A 6,000-nucleotide genomic window follows, 5' to 3' on the forward strand; every position below is an offset into this window, starting at 1 on the left:
ATCAACAGAACCACTAAGTACAGGTCGCAGCGGTGGGTAGGGTGGGTTGGGTTTCAGGCTGCAGAAGATTAGCCCCTTTGACTGGCAAAGGACAACCCCTGAAGATCAACTCCCCCCTTCCTTCCCACCCTTTGAAGGGCGCGTATAAAAAATATCAGGTTGGCCACTCCAGCCTGGCTTCTCCCACGGCATGTTTTATGGTATGGGCAGCGTATTATTCTTATTAATTTTCTATTTGAATAACGTGGGAGGGCTGCCCATTCATCCCCTACTATGGGGGTGACAAGAAAGGTGGTGGGGTGGGCACTCAGCCTATATTACGTGCCCCCCTTCCCTGTCCAAAGATGTGTAGGTAGGTGGATTGGCCATACTAAATTGCTCTTAGTGTCCAAAGGTTAAGTGGGGTTACGGGGATAGGACGGGGGATTGGACCTAGGTAGGGTGCTCTTTCAGAGGATCGGAGCAGGCCTGATGGGCCGAATGGCCTCCTCTACACTGTCGAGATTCTATGGGGTGGGCACAAAAAATGCAGCTCCATATGACCCTAGACAGTACCAAAGTATTGCCTCCTATTGCTGCCCTGCTGCAGTACAATGGGTGCCAGTTATAATTTTGCACAGATGTGTATCATAATGGAATGATCAGGCAATGTGACACTGCACAGATTCTGCTTGGCTGTTGTAGAGTACTGCTGGGAATGTGCTCATTAAAAGCCTTGTGGTACCAGGGTAGACTGAATTAATTTACACCCTCTGTGTTCAACCCAGACCTCCAGTTGTGGTGCTCATTTAAACAGAAAACGGACCTTTGTGAAAGTTCAAAATTGCTCAGGTACTGAAGGTCATCAAAGGTTCAGCAGCTCATCAGGGATTTAAAACAAATTGCTGGTCCATTGTTTTATTGCACTGCTTTAAGTGCCCTGGTGGTGTTTAAACCTTTTACATTCCAGGTGCCTCTGCTTTACAGCAGATAAACTTGTTTGTCTTGGCAGGTATTCTGGCGGTTTGGTGGTTACAGGGCAGTTTTGTGTTCGCCCTGCAGTTTAAGAATAATCAAACAGTTAGGGATACAAACTGTACCGTACTGTGGAGAAGATGCAGTCCGACCTTTATGTGCTGCGACCCAACAAGGTTTTCTGCCGGATGTGCTGCTCAAGGCACTGAAGTGCAATGGGATCCACTTCTGCATCAAACTTGTTGGCAAAGAGATGGTGTTGTTGAAGTATCCAGTTGAGATCGCCAGCCCCATAAACACAGACACGCCTCAACTGGGAACCAGTGCACAACGGGTAAGCTTTTCCTTTATTTACATCCCCTACTAAATGTTGCCACTTAACCAGCCTTGCAATCGAGCTCATGTCGCTTACATCATACTTATGATGTGAAGGTTTGGAGCCAGGAACACCAGGCATCCTCTAGAGTGGCCCAGAGGAACTCATCGGGGCTGTATGTATTTTTTGACCACTCAATAAGTTGCTTTGCTTTTGGGTCCTTGAAAATGTGCTCAATAAATTGTCTACTGACCACAATGTAAGCATTGCCTGAGAACATTGAGCTCGCATTAAAGATTGGTTTCTTGGTCACTTGCATATGTGTCATTTGCCCATTGATTATTTTAAAGCTATATTTCCAACGCATCACTTTCGGACCCACAACTGCTTCAGACTCTAAACTGTTGCCCCCTGCCAAATGCTCTAGCTGATGGACAATCTCCAAGTTGGTTTTGATGGGAAAATCCATGCCACACAGGTTGATGAAGTACTTCCAGGTTAAATACCTTGCCAACAGCTCCTCCATGCAGTTCAGGTCTGCCTGAGCTCTGCTCCAGGAGATGTAAATAATGTTCTCTAATTTTCCTGCAATAAAAATATTTGGGAAACGATGCAATGCTGAGAACTGCAGTTTTGAAAGCAATGGATGATTTGTTGTCAATATGTACGCAGTAAATATTCTGGGGTGCATAGATTGTCCTCAACAGTCTTTCGAACTGGCCAACTCTTTGATGAATGACGATAGAATAAGCAATTGGAATTTGCTCCTCTCTCCTACTGAGGGTAAAAGTGATATACTTTCTGCTCCTTATAAAATTCACACAGTTTTGGGTGGCTTCAATATAATAAGAGACATTGGGAGTTACTGCTTTATGCTGCACTTTCAATAGTTGACTTCTCTTGATTTCATTGACTTCCCCTTGGAAAATGGCTGTACAATTGACACCATAAAAGGATTCTAGTAATAACTCCAGCTTTGAACACCTTTCAGTGTGAGCACCAGATGTGGGAAGGTTTTGATTCCCCATAAAATATTGGATTTTCACAGATAAGTCTTGCTCGTTGGTTAGGAAGCTCTTTTTGGCGGAGAGGTTCAATACTAAAAGGGTAATGCAAGTCAACGCCAGGATTACAGAGTACCGTTGTACAAACCGTTTATATTTCAATATCATCGTGACACTAAAAATAAACTTCTAAAAACTTAAATGTCAAACTGTGGATGATTTTGATTGATGATTCAGTTCCTCTCTCAACGTGAACTGGGTTAAACAAAGTGCATCATGGATAAAGTTGTGGTTTTTATTTCCACAATGGGATTCCTTTATTTGTGCAAAGCTGAAACATAAAACAGACAATATTGTACAATTTCATAAATGTACATCACTTTGCCTTTTAAAAAAAAAGCTGAATAAATATTAAAGATGAAAGAGAAGGCATTCTACTCGTGTCTTTAACCAATCCCTACCAACACAACATTATTATGGTTTGTGGGATCCGTGCAAAAAGGCCAGCACCTTTGTTTACAGAAGAATCGTCACTGTACTTCAAAAGTTATTTATTGGAGGTGAACCACTTTCAGGAAGTTATAGGGTTCTATAAAAATACAGGCATGTCTTTCTCCAATTCTAGCCATTCATTTTAACATCAAAGAGAAAGTGATTGTCTGCTTCATGCTGTTAAAGAGTTTTACCTGAACCTTACTAACATTAGGTTTAGTGCCTGTCCTGTCTGGGAGTTCTTTTGTAATGTTCCTACTTTATATATCACGACTAGTGTGGGCCCCCAAAGGGTGTAGGACTGTGCATAGCAAATGTTAGACTCCACACACATCAGAGCCCTTAATTGAAAGTTAAAGAGTGAGTTTTACTGTGGTCCAAAAACCATGCTGCATTGTTACAGAAACTGCAAAATTACAAGTGTCGGGATAGGATAGAGATCATGCAGAACATTAACAGGGCGGCACAGTAGAACAGTGGTTAGCACTGTTACTTCACAGCTCCAGGGTCCCAGGTTCGATTCCCGGCTTGGGTCACTGTCTGTGGAGTCTGCACATTCTCCCAGAGTCTGCGTGGGTTTCCTCCGGGTGCTCCGGTTTCCTCCCACAGTCGAAACATGTGCAGGTTAGGTGGATTGGCCATGCTAAATTACCCTTAGTGTCCAAAAAAAAAGATTAGGTGGGTTACGGGGATAGGGTGGAGGTGTGAGCTGAAGTAGGGTGCTTTTTCCAAGAGCTGGTGCAGACTCGATGGGCCAAATGGCATCTTTCTGCACTGTAGAGTCTATGATTAACAGATTATTACCCACACAACACATTTCAGTGGAATAAGAACCTTCTTGTCTCTGCCAGTACGGGTGTTTAGTTAAAAAGTGGGGTTGATGAGAGCATATGGCTTTCATATGTCTTATTTCAATGGTTGAGCCACGTAGAATTGGAAGGTTCCAGGTTCAACCTGCCTTGTTTTCGGAGGCAGTAAGGACATTTCTTTGGGGTATGGGGACGATAAATATTTCTTCCTGCTCATTCGTATCCAGTACCCGCTGCTGGGCACCACGACCGATGTGGCTCACCCAACAAATTTGTTCCCTACATATGTCATGTTTTGTTTCTTCCTGCCTCTTTCACCTTCCGAGGCTGGATTAGAAACCACGAGTCCCAGTGGTGGGCCATAGTGCCTCACTATGCTAGAGAGAAGGCTTACTTTCATTCTGTCTTTCCAACATTCATTCCTCAACCAACACCATCAAAACACCACCAGATTAATAAAAGGCCAGTTACATGCAAATCTGGCTCTTGCTCTTATGTAGCACTGTTTCTGTATCCCTGGAGGCTACTTCTCTGAAGTGAACCCGTAATAAGTTATAAGATTTAGGTGATCAATGATTCATAAGCCTGGAATATCTTGACAAAGACTGGATCAAGACCATGATATAATGTAGTTAGGAAGATTGTGAAATTTTAAGAGAAAATGCTGGAAAATCTCAGCAGGTCGGGCAGCATCTGTAAGGAGAGGAAAGAGCTAACGTTTCGAGTCCAGATGACCCTTTTAATTTTAATTGAAATTTTAATGCAGGTTAGCAAAGAGAGAAGAGAACAGATTGAGTTTAATTGACCACTACAGCAAAACAAGCATTTTTTGGGTGTGAGTTACATGCTCCAATTTTCTTTCAACGTCCAAGTGTTTCATAAGAACATAAGAACTAGGAGCAGGAGTAGGCCATCTGGCCCCTCGAGCCTGCTCCACCATTCAATGAGAGCATGGCTGATCTTTTGTGGACTCAGCTCCACTTTCCCGCCCGAACACCATCACCCTTTATTCTTCAAAAAACTATCTATCTTTATCTTAAAAACATTTAATGAAGGAGCCTCTACTGCTTTACTGGGCAAGGAATTCCATAGATTCACAACCCTTTGGGTGAAGAGGTTCCTCCTAAACTCAGTCCTAAATCTACTTCCCCTTATTTTGAGGCTATGCCCCCTAGTTCTGCTTTCACCCGCCAGTGGAAACAACCTGCCCGCATCTATCCTATCTATTCCCTCCATAATTTTATATGTTTCTATAAGATCCCCCCTCATCCTTCTAAATTCCAACGAGTACAGTCCCAGTCTACTCAACCTCTCCTCGTAATCCAACCCCTTCCACTCCTGTTCCCTGAACTCTAATTTCTGGTCTACAGATGACTACTACAGCCTCTTCCCATTATATTACAAATACACATTTTAAAAATAATATTCAATTCATTCAATGTTTGGGACTTCTGCTTTTGCATCAAGTTAAATAACAGGTCTCTCACCGATGTGACTAGTTACAGAGACCCCTGAGCCTTGGTAATCCGACTCTCAAAGCAGAGGTGCACTTCAATCCTATTTGCGGATGTTTGTCCCGATCAAATTTTGTATGGTGAAAGGTTCAGAAAAGCTGTCCAGGCTGTTAATGGATGAGTGGGAAAATCCTACTTTAGAACAACTGTAGATTTTATACGTGGTCCAGAGGCTTGTTGAAACCACATGGCCCACGAAGACGAAATGTTTGGGTCTCCCCCCCCCCCCCCCCTTTCTTTCACTGCTGCTTGTGTGGTCCAATTACCAAATGTCTAAACTGCATTCCATTAAAAGCTAAAAATCTACAACATTTAGTCGTATTTCTCAAAACTCTACTCCTTCGAGTCTTTCTTAGTAGACCAGCTTTTGCCATTGGCCAGCAGGTGATTTCACAGAGCCTGAAGTGATCCCTGGAATTTTGGGTTATCTCCATCCCACTTTCTCTTCTTCTCCAGAAATCCCAGAGACAAACTGCACAATTCCTATCTTTACTCTTAGATCTTTGCTTATCCTTAAATTGCTGCATCGCTTTCCACAATTATTTCGACTGTTTTCTTTGTTGCATTAGTTCCCAGTCATGATGGGCAGATGGTTCATGTCAGTCTGCCCATACCTCCTCAACAGTGCCATGCCTTCAGCCCAGGACTGGGATAGAAGGGGACAACTGTGAGTCATGCAGCAGAGATTTCAACCCCAGATTGGTCAGCCTGACATCAGAACTGACTACAAAGTCAATACCTGTGGTTTAGGTGCTGGAGACAGTGCCCTCTCCTGAAACCAAAAAGTCCATCAATCAAGTGCAGAACACTTCAAAAATTGGTCACCGGGACTGCAGAATGACGAGATGAGATTTGCCCTACCCACTACCAGCCATTCTGACTCAAACTTGGCTCTCTCAGAAAACAGATGC

General features: G+C 43.3%; 1 pseudogene; it reads right to left on the reverse strand.

Annotated features, from left to right (window-relative positions):
* Window positions 1-519: 519 nt before the first annotated feature.
* On the reverse strand, window positions 520-2,442 carry LOC140394806 (beta-1,3-galactosyl-O-glycosyl-glycoprotein beta-1,6-N-acetylglucosaminyltransferase-like; annotated as a pseudogene).
* Window positions 2,443-6,000: the final 3,558 nt, after the last annotated feature.

The sequence above is a fragment of the Scyliorhinus torazame genome, chromosome 18 (assembly GCF_047496885.1).
Source record: "Scyliorhinus torazame isolate Kashiwa2021f chromosome 18, sScyTor2.1, whole genome shotgun sequence".
In the NCBI taxonomy this organism is placed as follows: domain Eukaryota; kingdom Metazoa; phylum Chordata; class Chondrichthyes; order Carcharhiniformes; family Scyliorhinidae; genus Scyliorhinus; species Scyliorhinus torazame.